The 26,860-nt window shown below is 39.3% G+C and overlaps 1 protein-coding gene across 4 annotated transcripts in view; it reads right to left on the bottom strand.

Annotated features, from left to right (window-relative positions):
* BMPR1B (bone morphogenetic protein receptor type 1B) overlaps nt 1-26,860 on the bottom strand; it is a 259,932-nt gene that overhangs the window by 104,257 nt on the left and 128,815 nt on the right. Inside the window, exon 1 of one of the 4 annotated variants that reach the window (XM_068681767.1) lies at nt 23,917-24,163. The exons of the other annotated variants lie outside the window; for them this stretch is intronic. The gene's annotated coding sequence lies outside the window, so the exon portion shown is untranslated. Of the gene's footprint in view, nt 1-23,916; nt 24,164-26,860 lie in introns of those variants that run through there. 4 annotated transcript variants of the gene reach the window in all.

Genomic DNA, 26,860 nt, shown 5'->3' with positions numbered 1-26,860 from the left:
GAAGAAAAATTTCTCCTCTTTCAAGACCTTGAGTAGGGCCTCCAGCTTACTCAGAGGGTAAACAGGAAGGCTTGGGAGCAGAAACAAACTGCAAATCTATTTTACCAGGGAATCCAGAGTCCAACATAGCAATTCAGACAGTTCTGGATTTTGATCTACAATAAGTGTTACCAAAGGCCCTGCAGGTACCTGTATAAGGGGAGCCTGCCTTAGCGCTTGCACGACCTAGCTTGCATCAGGAGGAGTGTGGACAGCAGGCTGAGAGAGGTGATCCTCCCCCTCTGCTCAGCCCTAGTGAGGCCTCATTTGGAGTACTGTATGCAGTTCTGGGCTCCCCAGTGCAGGAGGGACACAGAACTTCTAGGGAGGGTCCAGGGTAGAGTCATGAAAGTGATTAAGGGACTGGAGTATCCGTCCTTTGAGGAAAGACTAAGTGAGCTGGGCCTGTTTAGCCTAAAAAAGAGGAGATTGAGAGAGGATATTATCAACCTCTACAAATAGCTGAGGGGATAACGTAAAGACGATGGGGCCAAATTATTCTCATTGGTGGCCAGTGAGAGGACAAGGGGTAATGGGTATTGAATAATTGAATGTCAGCCAGTTTCATTGCCATATGAAGAACTTCTTTAGGGTTTGGGTGACATAGCACTGCAACAAGCTGCCCAGAGAGGTTGTGGAGTCTTCTTCTTTGGAGATATTCAAAACCCACCTTGATGTTATCTTGTGTAACATGCTCTAAGTGATCCTGCTTGAGCAGGGGGGTTTGACTAGATGATCTCTGGAAGTCCCTTCCAACCTCAACTATTCTGTGTGATTCTGTGACCCACTGCTGTGATCCCAGAAAGGGAAGAGCTGCTGTCATTTGACCATTCCTGCTATAAATCCCACAGCACTTTTGGTAGAACTTCATCCTTCAACTATATTAAAAACTGTGCCTCCTCTAGATCTACAGGCTTGCAGCTGCATCATAAAGAAGAATTATCCAGTATTTCATACATGGTGCTTCTGTATTTTTTCTAACCTTTGTAGGGCAGATGCTATCTAATGATATTTTCTACTCCACCTCAGCAGAACAACAATCACCTGTTTTTTTTTGGAGACATAGTGCTAATGTGTTTTATATTACTTCACAGTTTCCTTAAGGTTATAAAGAAGTAAGTAAATAGAAACACCAACAAATAGACAATCAAATACAAAATCACAGAGCTAAAAAAGGCAACTGCTCTTTTTTTTTTTTCCCCCAATGAATTTTCCCCCAAAATAATCTAACTTTATAGAATGTTTACCTCTTCACTAGGTGTATGCTCATTTTATAGTTACATTGACAGCTGTTAAAAGTATGACAAAAAAATCTGAAGAGCTATAAGTACTTAATGAAAAAAGGCTGGATGAACCCTCAACTAGCCCAGTGTAAATTCAATACTATTCCATTAACTTTGCACAACCTAAGCTGGAGACAACTCTCTCCCTAGTTTTATGCAATTTCTACTTTACTATACGTGAAATTAAAAAGTGTTGTACGTGACAAAGCATGTCATTAAGTAGTATATAGAATCATTAAGGTTGGAAGAGACCTTCAAGATCATCTGGTCCAACCATCACCCTACTGCCAATGTCACCCAACTACCTTTGGAGAAGAGGGCTTCACCCACATGGCAGCCCTCCAGTGAGGGTCTCGCCTCCCAGCCCGCCCTGGGAGCACAGGCAAGGTAGTGAATGAAAAAGGCAAAAAAGAGCGTGGGGAGGCCACTACAACAGTGGGCAGGGAGCAGGAAGGAGGGAGCCTCACTTCAGTGTGGAGACAGCATGGCACAGCCGCCATTACGCGACACCTTGTCCCTCACGCAGCCACCATCACGTGACACCTCCTCACTCATGCGGCCGCCATTACGTGACATCTCCTCCCTCGCGCTGCTGCCCTTACACCTGGTCCCTCACACAATATCGCATCCCACAATAACACTGCACTTCAAATGGACAAAAATTTCTAAGTTTTTTTTTTTTTGTTGTGTCAATGCTTTCCAATATTCCTATAAATAACCAACACAAAATGGATGTATGCATAGAGGGAACAGCCTTCAACCAAGTAGTGCAACTGGATTTAATTTAATCATACAAATGATGCTGCATGATACATAGTTATATTTGAGTACCTATGATGAGAACCGCTCAAATGCAAAACAAATACCCTAATATTTCAACAACAGCAGGGTGAAAACTTGCAAGTTTTAAAGTAGACCTGCTTGCAATTCCAAACTGTTCATCTTGAAATGCCTGCTCACTCTCTGCTCAATGGCTGTTATTGTTTTGGGATCAGAAAGTAAGGGGGCCAGCCATACAATACAAGGTTTGCCACCCTTTGCATGAAGGAGTAGTGAACCGAAGGAGCGGGCCATTTAATGCACTTTGCACAGCATGCTCCCGAGGATGGCGACACACTGGCAGGACTTGAAAGCGCTGGAAGGCCAGCCGGCCGCACCAGTCGGCTCGGTGGGACCTCCACATACCTGTGGGGTGTGAAAAGGCCACTGGTGCTCATCAGCAGACATCAGGATTGAGTTCATCTTATCAAACGGGCCTTTGAGCGTATTGTGAAGCAATTTACCAACCGAAAAAATCATAACGATTTTCCACTTCATTTACTTCAACAGTAGCTACGTAATGTCAATAGTTTTAAACATTTAATTAGACACACCACGTGTTTTATGCTCCACTAATTATATAAAATTGTGCTCAATAATTTTCGTCCCATTGAAACAAACCTTCAGCAGCTGTTAAAACACTAATTGGGCGAATGCTTCCACGCAGCGCATTTGACCAGGAGCCAAGTCCGCTTCTCCCGAACGGTGAGCGGGGTTTTTCCAATATCCGTGATGGAACAGTAAACGCATGTCAATCTGTACCGCGCCGTTTAGCCAAGGGTGAACTCAAAACATTTACTTTGGCTGTCACCTTTAAAAACTAACATAATATATAAAATGCAACAGTTCAGAAAGATGTTTAATTATACTGGGCTCTTAATTTTCCCTGCTTCCATTTTTACCTCCAAAGACCAGCTAAATTTGACACAGAGCTTGTCATTTACAATCTCATATGAAATCAACACGTTTTATTACATCAGGGCTGCTTTACAAACATTATCGCAGTATGGCAAATAGAAATGCCTGCTTAAATACATTGCTGAGCTTGGTATGGATGAGGCCTTAGTACTGCTATACAGTAATGTTATATTATGCTATTTATATTATGTTTCTATAATATTTAAAAAGCTGAGCCATAAACAAATATGTGAGCCACAGTGACTTGTTCATACAGCGTCAAGGGATGCAAAAGCTTATTTCAGTTTTCAGTGAAAAGATAACTTCAAGAGCTTTAGATTTTCTTACAAAAAGGCATGAAGTTTTACCATCAACACATTTTGAGTGATCCTGACGGCAGCCTGAATTGAATCAGCTCCTCTACATCTCTCAATCAGCTTCATATGAAGCTTTAACCTTGGATGTAACTCCATTAAAATCAGGTTCTCTTAATTAGTAACTAAGTCTGTACAGCTGTGGGCCTAATCCTGGCACTCTTGTCAGGATGGAGGCCAAGCAGTGGGAACTGAACAGCCAACAACAGGAATTGTCAGAAATGTTTCCTACCTCAGCAGTCCCCCAAGACAGCCTACAGCTCTTTCAAATCAGGCGTTTGGGACTGTTCACACTGTGATGATTCCAGACGCTATGTCAGGATCTGGGGACAGAACCCCTAAAAGAAGAAGCTGCCCACACTGACTGTCCTCAAAGATGCACAGTTACACTGTTCTTTACATCTTTTGTTTCGGATGACCTGAGTGCATGTAAAGAGTCTAAAATTCAAAGGTAAACAGATTTTCTCAGTCTGTGACATAGTTTGACAAATTCCTGAACCTCAACCCCTATATATGATTGTTGTCTCTACAGCACCAAAAGAATGCTTAGCGTATTAAATAAAACAGGATTTATATGAACTAAAAATATGAGCTTTCTGAATTGTGTTAGCTACAAATTGATTTTTTTCTATTACTTTTTTCATCATTGCCAGTGATTGGTGATCCGACTTAAAACAGGTCTTCAAAAATACATTGCACATGTGGATTTACTTCTTTTACATACTCCTTATAATCCGTGTAAAATGTCATTAACTACTATGCACGGAATAATTACAGATTTACCTTAAAGACTGATTATAAACCAGTACCATAGCATTCAATGAAACAAGGTCTCAGTTTACAATCCCTTGTTTGTATGAAGCATTAACTCTGAAAAGAAAATGAATCACACAGCTTTCCACTAAGATACAAAGCTTGCCAACACTTGTGGGAATCTTTCCAACAAACTTCTGGAAAATGAAGGGGGACATGGTCTTGGCTTCTTTTGCTATTGTCATTCCCATCTACACCAGGTGTGCTGTGGAATGTTATTTTTTAATTTGCATGCTCTGAAGTTAGGCATATCACGAAAAGGTTGTAATTTTAATCCACATACCCCTTCCACCACTGAAAACTATCAGAATACATTTGCTTCAAATAAATAAATAAATACTTCAATGAGATGGGCATTTGGCATGGATTTTGAAATTTAAATTACAGTCAGGACACTGAAGAGGCCTGATATGGAGTCACTAGCAAGCAGAAAGTTCCAGTAGCTTAAAAAACAAACAAACTTGCTTGATTAGTCTGGTATCAAATATATATATATATATCTATATACACACACACACACACACACATCAGGAAATTATTCTGCTAAGGCTGTATACGGCTATGAAGCAGTCAGCAAGGAACAGAGAAGAAGGAGAAGCAGCACTCTCAGGAGGAAAAGTTTGGAGAAAACATTAGAAAGTATGCCAATATGTATGCAGCTAGAATGTGATCTGTAATTTCAGTATATCAGTAAATCTTTCTTGCATGATTGCCCAGACCATCTTTTTTTGGTTTCTGTCTGCACCAGCATATGTATGCTTTTCAGTACAAGATTTTTGCAAGCCTCAGTATTAATTGCTTTGTGTAGCTTGAGTGGAGAAAATGAAACTATCATAAGGCCTGACTAAAAAAAAAAAGGTCAGCCAGACAGAATTAGTTAGCCACTGTCTGTTTTCTCTTGTTTTTGTGTAGACTTGTTTAATATACTGTGAGGATGTTAAACTGGGATGTTGTGTAACACTGTAAGCTTCAAATCTAACAAGTGTCCACTTAAAAAAAAGTTTAAGATACAACTACGCTCATCACTACTGAAAAGTTATACATCCAAAATAAAACACATAATGCAAGCTAGCACAAGGATTGCCATTTTTTTGAATACATATAAAGCTATGAAAAGTCACTTATCATAGTGCTCTTCCAGAAAATAGTGGAAATTGCACTAGTGTGGAACAATTATTTACAGTACTCCCTTCTGCAGCCAGCCCTCCCAGCACAAGCTGATGGACTGTAAAACAGCAAGAATCCAGTATGCCTTTCCAACGCTCTCACCACACGCAGTCGGAAGACGTGTTTTAGCGTCAGTGCTAATGGGATGATGCTTCGCTGCCATGTGAACAATCATTTTAAATACGCCTTGCAGATGAAAACTACAACGCACAGCACTGGCTTGGAGTGAGCTGAGTGAGATGCTTGAAGGAGTGCAGCTGCCTCAGCTAATGCATCTTCCTAATGTTTGCTGATGAAACTGTACTGCTTCTAGTTATCCGCTTTGACCAGATAGGATTAGATGACTTCCCAATGACTCTTCCAACCTGAACAACCCTATCATACCTTCAGAACATTAATAAAAACAAAATCAGGTAGCAGTAACCTCATTATCTTCACCAGCAACTGATTTCCTAAGTCTTCCTCCTGACTGCACAAGGCCACACAACCAGCCCCTTGCAGCCTGGATAACTCAATGTCTTTCTTTTCGTGTGCACTATCAATGTGAAGCAGCATCCAAGGGCCACAAGGTCACTGTCCCTTTCCAGTTTCCTCCTGTTTTCCATATTTACTTTAAGAGATTTTCCTTTATCAGCCACAGTCATGTTCTTAGAAACGTGTTTGCCTCAATAAAAATGACTTAGTATTTTATGGAAGTCTAAGGCCAATGACCCAAATCCTATAAATCATTAAAAATCCTTTTTCTCACAGAATCCTAACTACTCTGTTTTTTATTCAGTAGCAAAGAAAGCATCTTATTATAAACAGTTACATTTTTGCCCACACTAAAAATTTTGTATTAAAAATATACTAAATGAGGGACAGATGTTTAAAACAGTGGACCTACAATGAAGTATTAAATATTGCTGGCACAGTGAGTCCTTTGGTACAGTTTAGTCTGTTTTTGCAATAGGCATGTTTTTACAGCTGTAAAAGCACCAGAAATTACTGTCTTTGCTCCAATATTAATATAGAAATCAATGAGAAAATACACCAGGCTGCTGAACAGATTAGACTATTGTTCATACATTCTATTATTAAAATCATTTGCTTCTATAAATTAATATTAAATTCAAATGGTTTGAAGTTGTTGGAGAGGAACAGTATCATTTTGAAGACTACATAGATTATCTACATAAAACCAAATAATTCCACTATGTGTCAGAAGAAAGTTGCAAGCCTTATTAAGAAATCCAACCTGCTACTTAATTTCATGCTCAATGAGAAAATCTGAACCACAGCAGCATGTATTCCTCTGAAGGATGTATCCTTCAAGTCTCATGCTGAGTAAGTACATAGTGCTAAGGTGAAAGCCCTTTTCCAGAGGTACAGATAGATATCTTAGAGCTACACGAGCAAGAAGCTGAGAAAGCATTAAAAAACACATTCTGAGGCACAGTAAATTCTGATACTAATACACGCTGAACATAAATGTGAAGGGCAAAGGGATAACATACAACACAATGATACTAAAATCTGCCTACCTTGATCCAGTAACTGCAGGGGTGATTTTGGCTAAATTATAACCACAGCAGGACTTGCTCACTCACAACATTAACCTGTTGCTCCCACAGGAGAGAATGAGAAACATGCACCACCAGCATTTCTTTTTGGATCTCCTGCTTCGTTAAAGGTTTAGTATCTGCATCCCAGCCCAGCAGCACAGAGCTCTAAAATCAAACGTGTTCATGCTACTGGCCAAATTCTGTCCCAGCCTTACTTCATCCACTTCAGTACAAGCTATGCAAGCTGTGACTATTGCAATCTGATGAAGTGATGCCTGTTTAAATTTGCAACCAGACTGAAATAGCAATAGCTATGGGATGTCAGCAGCTTGATTTGTTTTAGTGGATCCCCGGTTCACATATCAATTAGGAACATTAATTATTGTGACATGAAACTCTCTTACTACTCAAAGCAGTAAGAAGATGAAACATTATAGAAAACTGTATCTGTTGTTATATGAAGTATGGAGGACTAGCTTGAGCCTTTGAGAGAACTGGGGGGCAAAAAAATGAACCAACAGAATGTACAGTCATCTCGTAATTTTTGTTGAAGTTCATGATGGAGAAAGGATGGGCTGCTGGGTAGAGGTAAAATTTGATTAAAGCCTCCAAAGTCTGGAAACACTGTTTTGAAAGCAGTGGGATAGGAGGGAAAATGAGAAGAAAGGGCAGAACAGGACAGAACAGGGCCAAGGACATGCACGCTAGACAGACTGACCAAGAGGCAGAATGCTAGCGTCTACAGTAACAGAAATAAAATCTCACAAGACAAAGCCCAATAGCACAATTCATACTTGGTAGACAACTTCTTTAGACTACAGGCTTTTATTTTATTTTTATTTTGGAAGAAATGTGTATGGCACGAGTGCTGTCATTTGTAAACAGCACTTAACAGGACTGTATTTTTATCCATGTAGAAAAAAAAATGCTCTTAAAAACAAAACCAAAGAGCCCCCTACACACACCAAAATGAGACTGAAGATGTTGGCAACCCAAGTGAAGCATGATTTTCATCCTCTACAAAGTCCCATGTTACCTGTCCCAAGTAGATTCTTGAGGCCAATTGTGAACCCATAGACCTAAGTCTTGAAGAAATTGAAGAGACATGTGGCTGTGACACTCAAGGGCATGGTTTACTCATGGGACTCTGTAGGGCAGGTTGATAATTGAACTTGATGATGTTGAAGGTCTTTTCCAACCTAGATGATTCTATGAAACCCCATGACATAACTAATTCTTGACCCGAAGGGTTGCCCATTGCAGTGCTAGTAGTCACTTGACACTGAGAGGACATCCTGCAGTGGCTGCAAAAACAGCTTTTGCAGGCACCGATGCTCATGGCCATACTCTTGTCTCTGCAAGCATTGCCACCATGGTGGGACTGTCCCGCTTGGAGCCCCACTGACTTCACCAGACTGCCCTCAAGAGATGCAGTGACACCAAACAGCAGTGCTGTCGTGGTGGCCAGCACTACCCATCACATAAGGAAACAGAGCCCTCACCCTTCTGGTTAAAGGAAAAAATGTTCAGGGGCTATAAAACCTGATGTGGAGAGGGGGAAGGGGAGTAAAAACAATCTCTGAGTAGAAAAACAGGATAAATTCATTGAATAAATTATTTACTGGAATTATTCACTTAGCCTCAATTACAATCTACCCATTCTATCCACCGTCTACATTAAATAATAATAAATTCTTCTATTATAGCTTGGCTTCATGCCTGCTGATTTACAATAGTTTATTTATTCACAAAACAAAAGTCTGACGCTGTGTAGCCTTTCACAGGATTTAGATGTGCACACCTGGACATCTCCAAAAGTCAGTTTCTTTTTGATAAACTCATTGCCTTTTCTAAATTCAAGAGAAAATGAGCATTTAGTATTTAAATTGCTACCAGATATTCTGAAGAACATAAAAAAAAAAGGCTCAAGATATCAGAATAATCTCAAAACAAAAATATCCTGCTGCTTTCCTGAAGGGTTTGGCATACGTCCTTTACTGAATACATAAACACAGTTCTGAGAATATATACTCTCCATCCTTCAACCATCTTTACTGAACAGATGTTTTAAGATTCTTCTGAATGAAAAAATATCTAATTCTACTTTACCAGATAATCTTTGACATTCATAAAGGACTGTACTTGAAAATTAATTAGACCAGGGCACAGAAAAAGGAAAAAAATATATATATATATTTGTCATATAGATAAATAAGATTAGTTTCCACAGCAACGTTTTTTTGTTTGTTTGTTTGTTTGTTTTTTGTTGTTCTTTTTGTTAGGAATCCCATTTGCACAAGGATAAAATGAGCTGAGATTCAAAGTAAAAGAGAACAGTAGGGGAAGTGTGCAATTAAACCAAGGGTTTTCAAAGGGGAGAACACTCCTCAATTCCTCCCCTCGCTCCCGTCTTATTGCAACCACTATTCCTATAAACTAAACTTATACTGCATTTGTAATTGTACAGAAACTTATTTTCACATCTTCCTTGACTTCATCACAATGTATATTGTATTTTGGAGGAAAAGCAGAAGTAAATACTAAAATAGTGAGCAAAATTGAATTTTTGTATATTTTAACATTCCCATATGAACCATTGCTACAGAGCAACACACAACCAAGGCCTTATAGGTCTGCTTGAGCAGGGGCTGTCGCTGGAGTTGGAGCACATGGGCCAACCTCCACCTGTATGGGCAATTCCGAAGGCAGGACTTCAAGCAGCTAGGGAGGATGTGCTCTGACAGGACAGATTTGTTCTGTCCCTGGTGAAAAATCAAGGCCAATATCAGTGCAGAAGAACTCCACTGTAACTTTGTATACGTTTCAAGATCCTGAATGCACCTTGGATACAGCCAGTCCAGATCTTTAATGACAAACACAATCCACGTTCCCAAATCTCTGTCTTTGAGAAATCACTAGGGATCAGACCAGTAAGAGGAAACCAACCTGTACTTTATCCCTCATTCATTATAGGAGTAGCACCAGCTTTTATTTTTTTATTATTATTTTTTTTTTTTTTACTAATATTGCTATATTCTTACACACTGGAATTGCTTTTGTAATCCTGGAAAAGCACTAGCACTACTTCCCTCTAGTTTCACTCCTGTCATCTACCACTATTAAAGGGTAAGCATATACTTCAAAACTATAATTCACTTAGCTAGTTACCAGAGCCAGTATTATGTGGATAAGCTTGATATATCTCTGTTCCAAATCTATCAGAAAACAATTTATGGAATCTAATAAATTAAAAATGAATAGTCTCCAGCAACCATATATTTCACAATAAATGTATGCTCTTTGATCACAACTGACTGTGCTATGTTCTAATTAATTTTTATACAGTACTGTGCTATTGCTCCTTAAGTAGATTTTGTACACAAGACTAATCAGCTAATATTTTCAGCTGTGCCTTTGTCTTTTCACCTTCCAACCAAGTTAAAAATTTACAGATTTCTAGTATTTATGGCATAGCTCTCTACCCATGAGCCATTTCAGTTTATGAAATCCAAGACCCGTATTTCTCCTTTGCTTTCTTGACCCTAACAGGCATATAACAGAGATAAATACATCCAGATAGCTAAAGGATTTGCCTCTAGGCTAGATGGCCATAGAAGTGAATCCCTCTCTAGCTCTCAATTACTTTCTTGCCCTGTGAAAAACAGAAACACAAACTTCACAACTACTGGAACGAGGGACTGGCTGAAGGAGTTGGGGTTATTCAACCTGGAGAAGAAAAGGAAAGAAGAAAAAAAAAAAAGAAAACCTCAGAGCAGCTTCCCAGTACCTAAAGGGAGGCCACAAAAAAGCTAGGGAGGGACTCTTTGTCAGGGAGTGGAGTGATAGGACAAGGGTGAATGGCTTTATCTAATCTAAATCTACTCTTGTTTAGTTTGTAAGCAAGAAATCCTTTACTCTGAGCGTGGTGACGCACTAGAACAGGCTGCCCAGAGAAGCTGTGGACACCCCATCCCTGGAAGTGTTCAGGGCAAGGCTGGATGGGGCTATGGGCAGCCTGGTGTGGGGGTAGGTATCCCTGCCCATGGAAGGGGGATTGGAACTGGATGGTGTTTAAGGTCCCTTCCAATCCATTTTGTGATTCTGTGGAATTACTCAGTCTTTGTGCATCCCCTTCATGGTGTTCTCATCAGACAGGAAAATATGTTTGATATTGCTGCATGAAAAAGCATTACAGCCAGCATGGAGGAACATTTTGGTCCTTGAGGAAATGAAGAAAACATCCCACAAATTCCAGTGAATTCCCAGTGAGAAACAGAACAGCAAATTTAGCTTCAGCATCAGGCATCACTGCACAACACAAAATTATTGTTGCATACCATGCTGTCTAAAACACCAGTAAAGCTGTTAGAATACCCATTTAAGATAAGGTTGGAACAGTATCTCTCTAAAGTTCCTAGAGTATATAAGAATCCTGCCTTGGGACACAGTTGTACGTCAGTTGGAGACCTCTTCTAACATTTTCTTCAATTCTTTAAGAACTAGGGTTATGGTTTTTGTTTTTTGTCTTGTTTTAATGGTATTTTTGAAACATTCTTTGTTCTATGGAGAAACCGCACTGAGAGGCTTTCTTACACTTTGATGCTGGCTTCCATAGACTGATGTTGCAATAAGTAAGAATACACAGAAATTAAATGAACGTTTTGGATTATAGCGAGAACTTTTTTGCACATACAGACCATGCAAGACCTTTTTTGTTACATGCTCAAAAATTGAAGTCAACTCTGTAACACAGACAGGAAGCCAATGCAATGGGAACCAAATGGGAGTAATGGGACCCAGGTGATTGGAATGGGTACAAAAAACCACATAGATAGCCATGTACGGCACAAATTGAAGCCTGGAGATGATTATAACTGCAACTTTCCAACAGAAAGAATGGCTGTATATTGTAGAGTAAACTGTATTGATGCAAACATCTTGGTATCTTAGCACTGAGGAGAGAGAGAGGAGAGGGGAGTGTATAATTTACTTTACTAATGCAACCTAATGTGTTCATGACTGTACCGTATTAAGGAATATATCAGCACAGGGCATCTTATGCATGTATCTTAACTCTTGAGTAGGACAAAACCTGAGCATAACACGAGTGGTTCATTCCCCAAGCTGCAATGAAATGCACTTAAATTTGAATCAAGGTAGATGCAGCCATAATGCTTCTAAAGTCACAGGACAAAATCATCAGTTTAGTATAATTAATAATAAGCAGAATCAAAGAAAATGTTAATTTGTACGTAAGTCAGAAGGATAAAGTCTCTTAAGTTTTAGTAACGTAACATGGTTTGGGTCACTGAAATTCCTTAATTTACTTGTCAGTTTATTTCAAGGCAGAGGACGAACATCCCTGTAGAAAAAGATCACGCACAAAGAATACCTAACTATCAAACAAACCTCTCTTGGATGAAAGTGAATACCTCAAAGAAGTTTTTATTTAAGAAAGAGTATCTGCAACTAGGAAATGGTAAAAACTAACCTCTGAAAGAAAAAAATTTAACCAGGATTTCTGGCATTGAATCTGTGAGGTTAACACCCTGAAATAAACACAGGCAGACTCATTAGCTTTGCAAGCGATGACTATCCTCACTGTTCACTGACAACAGGCAACTAAGGGCACATGCTCAGGGCTTTGTAGACTTGCATTTTATAAAGGCGCCCAGCAAAACATGATGGTATACTGTTTTTAGTAGTTTTCAGCCACTGCAGAAATATTTTCTTGATTCATTAAGCACTACGGCTTCTTTCACCCCTCATGGATTCTGTGATATCTCAAGTCTATTTTAAAGATTTTTTTTATGTTGTTTGTTTGTTTTCTAGGAGGAGGGAGCAATTTTTTAGCAGAAGAGGGAAGGAGAGATGGTAGGCATCACAGTTACATATCAAAGTCCAGTCTGAAATCTTTAGAAACACTCCATATGTCCATGTTGTACACTTAAGAAATATCACTTTGGCATCAGCAGACTAGCATAACTACCCTGTCAAAGAATAATGAACCAAAAATTCACAAGTCCCAAGTAACGTGGAATTTTTAACTTATTTAAATCTATGCTGCCAAAAGATACTACTTTCTCTAACTTCGATGACACATTATCCCAAGCACAGAAAGATTCAAAGTACATATTAATACCACTGTATAGTTTGGGGGTCTACTGTTTTCCATTGTAGGGCCATTCATCTGGGTATTTTTCATTGTTTATTTATTTATTTATTTTTTATGAAAAACAATGTCTTTGTGACATGTACTGTAAAAATAATTTAAAAAATCTGGAAAGGAATTGCAAGGAAGCAGTCAGAAATTTGTAAAACCATACAGAACATAAACAAGAAAGGAACTGAGTACCCTGGGTATTAAAAGCAAAGGAAGCAAAAGTTACTGGTTCAGGATGGTACCAGAGTAAGACCAAGAACGAGAGCCAACGCCATCAGGTTGACCTTTAATCTAAAAGCAATGTAGAATTTTTTTTTTTTTTTTTTTTTAATTAGAAGGTTAAAAATATGAAATGTCAAACTTCTGTAGAACAGAAGAATGGAGAAGAGGAAGGGAATTCATAAGACAGAAGACGCATAAATAACACCCACAGAAGTTTGTTGCCAGTAACCCAGTTAATATATTTTCTAATGGTAAACAGCCTAAAAGAGCTGGCTGGCATTTACTGTAGTAAGAGAATAGATCTAAAGTAAATCCCATGTGAAAAAGAAATCAAAAACATCTGCTAAGGACACAAATGGTTTCTTAGCTGACGTCAACCATGGGAAAGCTTCCAGTATATCAGCGCGGAGCTTGCCAGCAGGTGTTGCTGCAATTATTCAGAACAATTAGAGGTGATACTTCCAAAAGCACAGAGACGACAGGACCAATAAATAAGGCAAGCACGACACTGTCAACGACTGAAATGTAAGTATTTCTCATAAATCTTTTGAGGACCTGTGCGGCAAAATATTTTAAAAACCATTCACCAGGGCCTCAAATTTTACCAGTTGTGCCCACATGAAATAATATTCTCCTCCATGAATGATGTTATTGAAATTTCTGAAATGCCTTGATTTTTGAGACAGCACTTTACTATGGAGTAGCATCTCACCTTGACAAAGAGAAACATAAACCAGAGAGAACACATTATCAGATAGCACATATCTGAGTGTACTTATAGTTTCAATAAATGTGAACTTTAATTAGTGTTGAAGTATTCATGCACTGTATCTATGCTCCAACTTACAAGAGAGCATAAAACTGAGGTCTAATGTTTAGAGACAGCTTTCCAAATATACTTTGAGTATTTGGTCACACAAATTGTACGTGAAAAAGTCTATTGAACACTCAAAATGGAAATTATATGGTTGGCATCATTATGGATCATTAAATTACTACTCATGAAAAGCAATAATGGAGGGTCTTTTTCACACTGAACTTCATCAGGACCCTTGATCTGCTATCTTGCTGGGGTCCCACGTACAATTTTGCTGATGACTTCACTGGGCTCCTTGTCAAAAACACAACCCTCTGTCACTTAAAGCATGCCCTGAATCTCACAGATATCTCACAAAATAGAAAAGAGATAGTGACCTTTACTTCATTTGAGTTTAAGAGCTAGGCTGACGTCCCAAGTCTAAAGTGTCCACCTATTTTGATGCATCACTGAGACGTGATCTAGACATCTGGCCTAAGGACTACCTAAGGACTCTGCCCATCTGTCCTCCTGGGCACATTTTACAAAGCCCAGAGTGACTCCTGACAGCTGAATCACCATGGAAGCTATCACTGCAGTACAGGTGGAATAACTGCACTGCAGTTCTTTCATGTATATATGTATATATATATGTACATATATATATGAAAGAACTGCAGTTACTATAATATACTATATATATATTATATATATATATATATTCCTATCATTTATATGCCTAGAGCTGAAAGTCAATTACACACTCAAGTTGCTTATTCTGAGGTTAAATACCACTGACTCCTTTTGTGCCTAGAATCAGTTACTTAACACACTCTCAGCTTTCATCCAAAAAACACGCATGTTACCATTTTACTACAGGAAAAAAGCATTAGCAAAGACTTTCAAAATTCCTCTCAAAATGCAAATTGCTATTTAAGTGGTATGTATCAGTTTATCCTAAAGAGGTCTGAGAGTGGAAGAAGTAAAGATGTTAACTGGCATGAATATTCAAAAATCTACATGAGAGTAAAATGACCTGGTAGGGCAAGTCCAGGATGAAAAGTGGTTAAGCAGAAGTGACTTACTGAAATTCAATATTTATCTTACAATGAATCCAAAGTACATTTTCTCAGTTTATAAAAGTTTAAAATAAACAAACCAAAAAAGTTGTTCTTCTAACAGCCCACTTTACAAACCACATCTGAAGTCACACTGTATTCTCTCTAGCTCAAAAACTAGAAAATTAGCATATTAGAAAGCAATTAACAATTTTGTTGATGAATACCAACCAAGAATAGATTCCAGCTCATTTTCTCATACCGTTATAGAGTCAGTAAGAGTAAAAAGACATTAGTATTTATTTTTGAAGTAAAGAAAGCAGATAGATCTTGGAATAGAGACAGATTTTAGATCTCTGGAGAAGGATGATAGTATTTGTACAGTCCCTTTCTGACCATATATGCACTTTACAAACAATTCCTCTATCCCACAACATCTTAGCTGGAATAGTTCAACAGTAGGAAAATGCTTGTATTTCAAAGAGCATCTCTTTTCAGTCACATTCAATGGGTACGCTATTTCTTTTCCTTTGTTGAAAATGGCTGCAGAAAAACTATTTGACTACTGACAGACACACGTTTACGCTCAGTGGCTTAAGAAATTGAGTAAGTATCTGCTATATGAATAAGTCTCTGCTATTATAGTATAAGTTCATTTGTTCTGTCTCTGTATAGAATAAAGCAAAAATCTTGCACCATGTGTGTTTCTTCTTCTTTTTGTTAAGCAAAGCTGGACAGTTGGAAAAAGTAGCAAGAGCCAGCCAGCAGGCCCTGCTACTGCAGCTCATGGGGGAATGACTGGGATGGGAATCAGCGGCAGTGTGGGTGGAGGGGCCCCAAGGGCACAAAGGAAAAGTGCTCTGAACAAGGGGTAGATGGGCACCGGGTCTGAACCTGACTTAGAGCCTAGTTGACATAAGGCATTCCCAAGCAAACACAAGAGAAAACCTTTCAAGTTCTTCCTGTTATCACACTATGAGAACCTGAGTTTAAGCCACACTCAATCCATCAGGGGTCCTGCACCCGGTGCGTGTAGGTGACCACTAGCATGAAGAAGAAAAGGGGCTGAACAACTAGCACCTATCCAGGCCCACTCTTACTGGCTCAAGATCAATGCAGGCCACATGTCTAAAGCAATCAGAACTGTAAGGCTACATATGCATCAAACTGATGAGAAATGCTTGTTTCAGCAAAAGAAGAAAGGACTTAGTCCCAGTAAAAAGCCTCATAAGCAAATGACAGGGTTTAGCATTTCACCTTGCACACACACTTGCTCAGTAGCAGCAGCACCTCTTGCCCCAGGCTGCAAATGGCTGATGGCCAGGGGCACCTACCGCAGGCCAGACCCAAAATCTGCTGGTTACCAGAGGGTGCAGACAAACCCTCTTCGTTTCCCTCCAAGCCAAGCCAAAAGCTTGGCTACTTGGGCAAAGATGGTAGGACCCACCTCCTCGACCATGTTGGCCACTCATAAATGTACTTGCCTCAGTCAAAAGCACTTAGCACCAGGAGGAAGAGTGTTCGCACACAGTCAAAAATTAATTAGCAAAAGAAAGGGTTACAAACTCGTTAATTCACGCATCCCACATTAATGATTAGCTAACCGAACTGGCCACGCAGCTGGTAATTTGATTCATTGGAAAAGAAAAGGCACTCTACGAATCTTGAAAGGTTTTAGCAGAACTGTGTGTCCCAGGTCACCCTGTTTCCCCCTGCCTTTACCATCTTATTGTCAAGCTCAATTTGCCAGCAAGGTCCTGACAATAAACACAAAGATACATTTCAAGGTTAGTAGACAAAACTCTTGCTGGATGTAAGGACAAGCCACTGTAGTGATAAAGTGGAGGAGATAGAGTGATGGAAATTTTTTTCCGTTTAGCAAATGGCATAGCCTTATTCAATTATCACCCTTCATTTATTTTGCCACTGTGATTAATACTTCATATGTACCTATGATTGCTAAAAGTAAGCAGAAAAACATTCCTAGGAAGTTGAAGGATATTATTTATGGCTTGGAGGGAGGAATGAATGGTCTGCTAAACAGTCTAGATACTGATATGTAATTTTCCAACTCAAAGCACTAGGACAATGTGCTTGTTAATTAAAAATCACACTTCACACTTATGCTTTCTGAGGTGGGATGAAATACAGTAAATAACTACGATTCACTGGCTTATTTTAATTTTTCCAGAAACCATGGTCCCACTTCAGTGCTCTGGCACATAGCGCAATGCCTAAGTAAAGGGTATGCTGACCTTAAGAGAAAGATTTCAGACATGGCCTGTGGGCCAAGTAACAATCCAGGCTGCAAAGGACTGGGAAAAATCAGAATATTTTGTCCCTTGCTAAGAAAAATGTATTCTTAAGTGCCAGTTTGACAGAGGAGGCAACAGGTTGGAGGTTCCTGGAACATGGGGTGGTTGCCTGGTTCCTCCTCTGCACAGTTCACGTTTGAAGCGCTGTGGTTTTGTTGAGGTTTGTCCATGGTCAAGTCTGCCCAGACTAGCCAATACCAAAGGCAGCATCTAAATGAAGAAGTACATTATATAAAAGACAGCATCTGAAGTGCATTAAAACCCCCAACTCTTTCCTCAAACCCTTCTTTCCTGTACTGTCAAGCAGGTTTTGCACATTTGAACTCCTAAAGTATGAGAACTTCCATCTAGATCAAGATGTATCTTGGGCTACTGGAACTGAGTAACTTGATTGTAAACCACAAAGAAGTGTTAAAAATGACTTTTTCCTTTTTTTTTTTTTTTTTTTTTTTTTTTACCCAAATATTAAACACTTCAAATAAATTAGGAACAGCATTAGACCAATAATTCACATTTTTTAAAATGACATGAAAGCTTGAGTCTTCTTCATACTGGAAGCACCCACATTTAATTCTGTAGACTAAGAAAAACTCAAAAGGTTTGTTCACACTACAAATGTTATTTCTAAACCAACATTAACAAAAGACCATGTGTAATTCTCCGCATTCTTGGCCTGCCTAAATGGGCACTGCTTAAGCGAGTAAGCCTTGCTCAAATATGACTAGACTTCCTGTGCATGGGGAGAAAAAAAGATAAAGGTCAGCGATCAAGGGCCTAAGTGCCCACAAATAGAGTCTTCAGTAAACACACATGTTGTTGAACGTGCACCTGCTTGCAAGCCGAGCAGTGTTTCACTTGGACATTAAGTACCCTCCTGGTACCCATACATAACATTGTTGATGTAACTATTTTAACTGCAGTTTCCCGAGCAAAAGGGGAAATTCAATGATAAGAGGATTGGTAGCAATTAGCAAATACAAATCAAACTGCAAAACATGATCCTCACTACCCATTCAGTGAGTAAATTCCGACGTCAATTCAGTATTTAAATATCCATGGCATCGTGCCAATAGCATCACTCTATGGGACACATGCAGACAGGGTTCAAAATTTCTGAGTTGTGCCTGCCCTTCATGCTAGCAAGAGAACATACCCAGCTGTAAATTCAAAGCGGGAAGGAACAGAAAATGCGGAATCACTTCTGGGAGGCAAAGGAGAGCCCACTTGAATATTGGAAGAGCACTGACTCACAAAACATAAACAGTTTTCTTTGGTCCCACAAACCCGTTTTTGCTTTTGGATTTGCTCTCAAGTTCATTACACAGCCTGAAGCTGTGCAATAGAACAGCTCACAAAGCCATCAAGCATCGAGCTGTGGAGTTGAAAAGACACAGGTGACTCTTTTCTGACACTGAGGAGTATCATGATTGAGACAAAACTGGAATAAAGAGTAAACTCTATGCCCTCCTTTCTGTGTCTACATAAGAACCTATAAGAAAAAAAAAATAGAATAAAGAGTTGCAGAGGAAACCAACCTGAAGATGGAAATAAATACTTCAGTGTTTACTACCAGGAATCAGTTTGCCCCAAGATGAAATCTGAATAGGGAAAAACAACTTAGTATAGATTACCAGGAATATTTATTAAAAAAACGTTTTAAATCTCTTCAGTAAACCAAGATCTCTCAAAAAACATTTCCTCAAAAAAAATCACAGAAGATAATGTTATTACAAATACTTAATAGTCTGCTCCAAATTAAGGAATTCGCACACCAAAAATAGAATTTTCACAACAGATGAGACATGGAAGGACTCAATAGTCAAGGTATTAAGAGCCACAACATGTGAGACCTGAGCCTGAGTCCCCAACCCAGTAAACACCTCAGCACATGTACAAAGAGAAGCAGTTTTGAGTACAGAAGCTTGAGAAGCATTTAATAAGTTAGTATGGGAAGTGCTCAGCTATAGTATGGGAAGCAAGGGCCCATATTCCTGATATGAATCAGGCAAATTCACAAGATAAAATTTTAGTCATTCGCTGTCAACAATTGTGCTCTATCACGGATTTGCTACTAGGCATACTGATCTTTGTTGTTCTGGTCCTGACTAGAAAACTCAGTCCCAGATCCAAGACATCTTTACTGATTAAAATATCTTCAAAACTGACGCATCATAAGCAATCCTCCCTCTCTGGAATGTTACCATTTTCCATCAGAAATGATGCTCAGCTCTTCACTTCCCCCACGATAAATCAGTGAAACCACCAAGAATTGCATATATTATTTGTGCAGCATACCTTACATATAGAACCCGAAGGGTTATTTTTATCCAAGGCATACACCTATTTCTAAGAAGTTATCTTTGCATGTCTACATGCATACATATTTTTATATTAACTAGCTCCATTCCCCCCTTCCTTTCTTTCCATTTACTTCTATGGCTAAGCCATAATCTCATTGACAGTAGGGCTTGGATCTTTTCCTCTTTGTTCAGTGCACAGTATATTGTAAGTGAACGACATACTGCTATTAAAACATGACATTGTGAACAAAACGCCAGTCTGTTTATATAGTCTAAGAAATTGTTTTACTGGGCGCAAACACCACAAAATAAAACTAATAGTGGGCAATTACTCTGAAATTCTATATTTAGCAACCACTGGTTATAAGGTAAATAACAGAAAGTTAACTTATGACATGGAGGGGAAAAAAAGGCATTTTAAGTGACACAATCTAGTTGATATGGTTAGCAAGCAGAGCCTGAAACAAAGAGCAAAGCTCTTGCAAAAGTTACTGTGATGAAAAGATTGCTTTTTGCTGCTATAGCCATAGTCTACACACCTTTTACCCACAAATACAGAGCATGGATAAAGCTGTTTTATCAACCTGATTACCTATTTCTGACCATGAGTCCTCAAAACGGACCACAAAATCCAGCTAAATAGCAAGCAAACACAACGTGAAAGCAAACCCATGGGCTTATATCTCCCTTGGAAACACAGCTGCTAAAGCCAGGATGTTTTTCAGACTTCATAATGACCTCACAAAGGGGCAGGGTCACCTCTGGCATTCAAGCAACAATGAAGGTTGCCTGCATCCAACCCCAAACATGACATGGCCATGAAGAGCCATGTCCACCATCACCCACTCACGCTCTTACTGCGAATCTTCAGGTGTTTTGTGGATTTGACTCCTGTCCCATTTTAGTTGTGATTTAATTGATAAGACACGTGGGAGATTGTGGAGCCTGCAGTGGATGCTCTGAGGGGTGACATTCAATTCATTGTATGGGGTTCCAGCTCACTTTCCTGTGTTTTCAGAGACCAAGGAGGCTCTAATAGCAAATGTAGATTTTCAAGTGGAATAACTGCACAACAGGTAATTGAACACTGGTGATCTGTTTTAAAGGAACCAATGAACAGGAATGGCTTTGATTCTGAGGTATTTCTACATCTGTATTCCTGCTCCAATTAATAAGGGGAGGCATCACAAAAAAAAAAAAAAAAAAAGTAATACCTACGCATCTTTCCAGTGAAGACCCCTAGTCATTAGTTTTGTGAAACCTCTGAGAGCAAATTTCAACCCCTCTCAGCCTTGGAGCTCACCCCCCCACCTCAGCAGGTAATCACTTGACAGCCCTCCCACATATATTAACAATAGCCAAACAGCCCCAACATTAACCCCTGCAATACCCAATGCTGTCACAATTCCTACAGACACAAGTGCTAAAGAGGCAGCGTGTGACTTTTCTCACCCCAGCCCCAGCAGGTAATTGGACTTTCCATGGATAATCCCAGCTATCAGAGAGAAAATCTCTGCCTCTACAGTGACCCATTAGCGCAGAGTTCACTGATCAGTAGGTTAACATGCCATTAAAGCATCCCTCTGTGGGGCTTAGGAAGGGTCAAGAAAACTCCATCACAAAGAACAAAAATATCTACAGAGCTCATGCATGGTTATATCAAGATCTTCAGGAACAGGTCAAACTCTGCTCAGAGGCTATTTGCTTCCCTGGAGCAGGACAACTGCAATATCTGAAATCCTGACATCATTCTCCGTGGAGTCCTTTGAACATCACTTGAATATGCAAAATAGAAAATGTTTTACTAAACTATATGGGAAAGCAAACAATCCACCTCACTGTAAGTTCGGGTGGCTAACGTTATACACCAGCTACTCCACAAAAATGCACACACTTGCAGCTTATGGCCACTGGATATAAATGTGGCTTACCAACAGTTAAGCCACATTAACACAGGGCAATGATATACACAGAGGCATAGTCTTCTACACTGAAGAGCACTTCATGCTCTGTAAGGACCATGCAAATCCTCCAATAGTAAATAATTTGTGTGCCTATAGAAGTAATAGGCATGGTAACAGAGAAAAATACAATCACAACAACTGTCAGGGCCACAGTCAGATGGGTATGTGCAGTCACAACAATGAAGCTCTGAAATGTGGACTAGTGTGTATTACTCCACTGTGTCCAAAAACACCATGCTAAGATCCTTTTCAACAACTATGCTTTCTCTCACTTCTAAGCAGTTGTCTTTGTCAAGATACTAAACACAAAAAAATATATATAAAAAAAACACGCCCATATCACCTTCCAGCATAGATAAATTGGGTAAGGAAGAGGGAAAAAACAGGAAGTTTCAGTTTGCATTTATCATTTATTTATAAACCTCAAAGAAATGCAACAGTCCTGTCCTCTATACCTCTGTAAAATCCACTGCTTAAGGGACAGCTGATATATTTTTTTTTTTTTTAAGCAAAACTCACATACTGGAATAGTTCCATAATTCCATAATGAGAGAATTTCCCAGCAGATTAGTTTTATTAGTGTTAATTGTCCATATAACACACATTTCTGTCTTGCCTGTTGCATTTCCCAGAGCAGCTTCTTAACATTTCTAGCGTCTGTGATAACAAGTGCTCCAATCAAAACACAGACTCTATGATACACATAGGAAATAATGATCATTAAACGTATATATGCTTTTCTACAGGTTCTCATATAAACTGCTTTTCTTCTCTGGAAACCACCGCTGTTCTTACACTTTGCTTGGTAAGTCTTAAAGCAGCAGACAGCAGCTTACATTACGCGCCCTGTGCGTGCAAAACGTTGGTGTTAACAAGTGAAGTTAAGGATCTAACGTGAGCCCTATCTTGCACTTCCTCATATTTGTTAGTCTGAACCTCAAGCTTGAAGTTATTCTAACACACTTTTGTTTTCAACACATATTCAGTATGTGTCTAACACCCTCTGGAGTTGCAAGCCACCCTCCCACTCACCCCCAAAAAACTTCAACTAGTGCCAAAGTCTATATTTTCTTAACTTAAAGAAGTAATTCCAGGGCTGTCAACTGATAAATTTCATTCAGGGAAATGCTGTGTTCTTTAAGCAACACATTAATCTTCTCTGAGCTAACCATAGTAAACATAAATGTTGAATTGTACAGATTTCATGTGTTGCTGCCAGGAGAGAGTTTTAGAAGAATTATCCCCTTTTTAGGTAACCTGGCTTTTAAAATTACACCCTAGAATATGCAAACAAAGAAGACTAATGAACTCAGCAGCCTGCGTGCGTTCAGGAGGCTGTTGAAAAAGATACTGTGAGTAATGGAAAGAGGTTCATTTTTCAAAAGCTGTATGGAGCTGCCTGGGTGAAAGCGAGTGAGGGAGAATCTTTCTTGCACCTTGGTTATAACAGTTTGCTGTAAACACTCAATTTCCCTCCTGTTATCAGGGAATATGCAGGGGTGTGTGTTCTATGTCACCTTTAACAATGTAGAAAAAAGGGGGGGGGGGAGGAATTTTCCTCTCCTAACAACCCACTCACCTCCCCAAGCCTGTTGCCTTCGGTTTTGTTTTTAATAAAAGAACTGAGGTATGTAAGAACATCCATTAACTGCTGTCCTGCTCCCCTTAGAAAAACAGTTGTTGCAATATTGACACTGATTACCTAACACAGCAGCAGAGAAAAGTTCGACCGGATTTTTTTTTTCTTGTTTTCCACTGCTAAAAACTGTACATATAGGACAGCAGGATTGCTGTGCAAGTACAACCCTCTATCTACATCAAGAAGTGGATGGTCTAAAGCTTAATCTAGGCACTGCTGAGCACTAGTGTTTTAAATGACCCGCATTACACATTCAACTGTGCAGGGAAAGTAGACTGTGTGTTTTTCTTTTCTGATGCTAGCTGACCTTTTCAAGCACGTTGCTAAATGAAGAGCCAACCTGATATTCCTCTGCAGCCACAGACAAAATCACTGCACGCCGACCAGACATCCTTCCACAGCAGGCAGCGCTACGCTGTACGCAGAACATGAGCTGAGCTCTCGCTTACTGATGTGTGCCCTCAAAGAGCAGCAAGCTGGCTAGGACGCTGGAGGTAAAAATGACACTAAATCAATTACTTACCCTCAAACGTCTCGTTTTAAATCTGTTGCTTCCACCTGGTCATAGCGTGAAGCGGGACTGCTATGATTCGCCAAGAGAAGATTAAACTTGACAAGGGGGATTTATTTAATGTTGCTTAACTCACAAAAACCTGAAATAAAATTGCCTTCGGTTCAGCCAGGATTTCTCCTTCACTCCCTCTCCGCTTCTCTCTTTCCAGGACTGCTACGTAGTGGTCTATAAATATTGGCCCCAACACTTGCTCAGTGCTCTCCCTGCCCGTGGCACAGGTCTGTGTTACTGTACACCGCGGCATGGCTGGGATGAAGTTCTCAGCTGCTCAGACAAAGCCATGGATTGGCTCCCGAGCCTGCAACACTGCCTGCCTGGAAATACCGTTCTGCTGCCAGCTTTACAGATGCTGCGGGCCTTTCCTGGAGGCCCAACTCAGGCACAGAAGGGTAATTATGAGGCTCGTCCGAGGAGAAAAAAAAAAATACAGCTTTTAGCAAGCAGGTGGAAAAAAGGGGGGAGGGAGAAGAGGGAGGAAGCATTTCTGTTTCAGCTGAGCAGCCTAGTCTTTCTCCCACCACACTGCGTATCTAAATATCATTTATCTGTGGATTATAGACTTTAAATCCCAGATAAAGTGCATGTCAAGAAAGCTCTCCAAAATGGAAAAGGTGAATTTTTATCATCAAACTCAAAGCACAAGGAATAAGATTACATATGTACTTGCACTGTGATGAAAAATTTGTTAGTATTCAGGTATTTGGTGTCCAAATTCATATTTCATAATTATGCACAGTATTATAATTAGGATGAGACATCACCAAGGGTATGAATCCACAACCCTTACCCACAATAAATTTGAACTTTGAAGTTAAAAGTCCTTCCAAGAAACAGAATCACCACATCCTGCCCATCTCCACGAACCCCCTGAAATACTGCACTGTTAAGAGATGGGTGCCTGGCAGTAGAGAGCAGACCCCCTGAAAAACAGTTGGTGACCAGCATAAACAGTGTTGTATTTGTCACCTGCACTCAGTTGAGCACTATGGGACAGGTACTGTAAATGCAGAGAAGTGTCTTACCTTTAATCAAAATCTCAGATGGCATAATGAGATTTTTTTTTGTTGTTTGTTTGTTTTTTTCCCAAGTAAAACACAAAACTGAGCATAATTGCTTCAATCACTGGGAGCTGCTGGAGTTTGGTTTATCTTAAAATCAGCATCTTGTTAAGGTGACTTACCACCACAAAATTTTCCTTACCCTTTGTACTTTCCCCATGACATTTCACATATATAAACTCAAGACTGTTCCGAGGCTTACACAGGACCATCAAGCTTGCATGAATAAGACAACTGACCAGCCACTGGTACAGCCTGGCCTAATCCAGTGGCCAGCATCCTCTGACGTTACCATCGGTATCATGTCCAGTGCTCACCTGCCCATCTGCAGCTCAGTCACATGGGGAAGCTTTTAAAGGAATTTTTGAACACAACTAGAATTTGATCTCCTGCATCTACTGAAACGTTGTCAATGTGTTACTACTTTTTTGCTTGCATTTGACATGTGAGAAAAAATGGTGACCCAGCAAGTCAGCAACTTAAAAAGATAGTTGTTACTAGTTGTTATTGCTTAAGCTCAAACTCTTCAAATGCAAGCTGGTTAGCCCTAGATCTAGATTATACTACAAATATTAATCAAAGACAACAGGTTTACTTAAAATATCATTTTAAAATTGATGATATTGTTGGAATGTCATAGTTATATAACATAATCTCCAGAGGACACTCGGAACAGTATCTGAACAGTACGGATGAGTACAGTTCCCAAATCACCTTCTAGCAAGAGAAATACCAAAGTTTCATAATCATGTAGTCTGAGTGAAAAAAAAAAAAAAAAATTAAAAACCTTTTGAGTGAAGTATCTTGGAAAAAAGAAAAACAGTAATGTGAAAGATTCAAGTTATTTTGAAAGGAAAAAAGGAATGCATCCATCAGCAAGAAAAGTATTATAAGGAAAAAATTATTTCCAGTAATGCTATAAAACCGGAAGATCGCAGCAGACACTGAGACCTGAATTGTACCCAGAAGCATGGATTTTTGCAACTATAAACCAGTTTAAATAACGAAAAATATCCCAAGTATTCGGTGTATTTTTAAAAGCATCTTATTCTGTTTTTTATTACAACAGTTATGATTCAGTAAATCATGCCAAAAGTTTTAAAAACCACAAAACAGCTTTAAAGTTTTGCAAGGTGTTTTTTTTCTAAGCTATTGAAAACTACCTTAGCATATCCTGCTTCTACAAACATTCAAAAATCCTTATAAAATATTTTATTACCATGTGAGAATCTCCATCTGTGTCTTCATAGTACATTGTGTTTTTATTCCCTGTAACAAATAAATTTTATTCTTGCTTAAATTAAGAGTTCTTGTTTGTCTGTTTCTGTCAAACAAGGAAAAAATCTAACACTAAAAGCATAGATAATGTCTTGATCCTGTATGTTCAGAAAGCTCTGCTCCTCTGAGGACAGTTTTAATCTGGAAGTCTAAGTTCTACCAAGAGCATGTATTACAGACAGACTTGTTCCCATCTCCAGTTAGAACATCTCTACCCACAACTATCACACAGGATCAAAACTTTCTCCATCAGTCACAAACAGCTAAAAAATGACTTTTCAGACATTACACGAAATGAATTGCATGTTTATGATTTTCTGCTTGCATAACAGTCATGGTTTTTGTGCTAAGAAAGACCTGTATTGTCATGTGGTGCTTCTGTTTCTGCTTCAAGAAACTCTGGTTGCTTTGGTAGAGATATGGTCTTTGTATAAAGGTGGTCACCACAATGAGAAACGTATAATAAGCAATTCTGATATTTTCTTCCATATTTAGAGATCCTGAACTTTAGCAGCTTTAGATAACTTTACTTTGATTACAGATATCAGATGTGAAAC

This window comes from Anas acuta, chromosome 4 (assembly GCF_963932015.1).
Source record: "Anas acuta chromosome 4, bAnaAcu1.1, whole genome shotgun sequence".
Taxonomy (NCBI): domain Eukaryota; kingdom Metazoa; phylum Chordata; class Aves; order Anseriformes; family Anatidae; genus Anas; species Anas acuta.
Note: the sequence above shows the minus strand (reverse complement) of the source record. Positions and strands in the feature narration are given on the sequence as shown.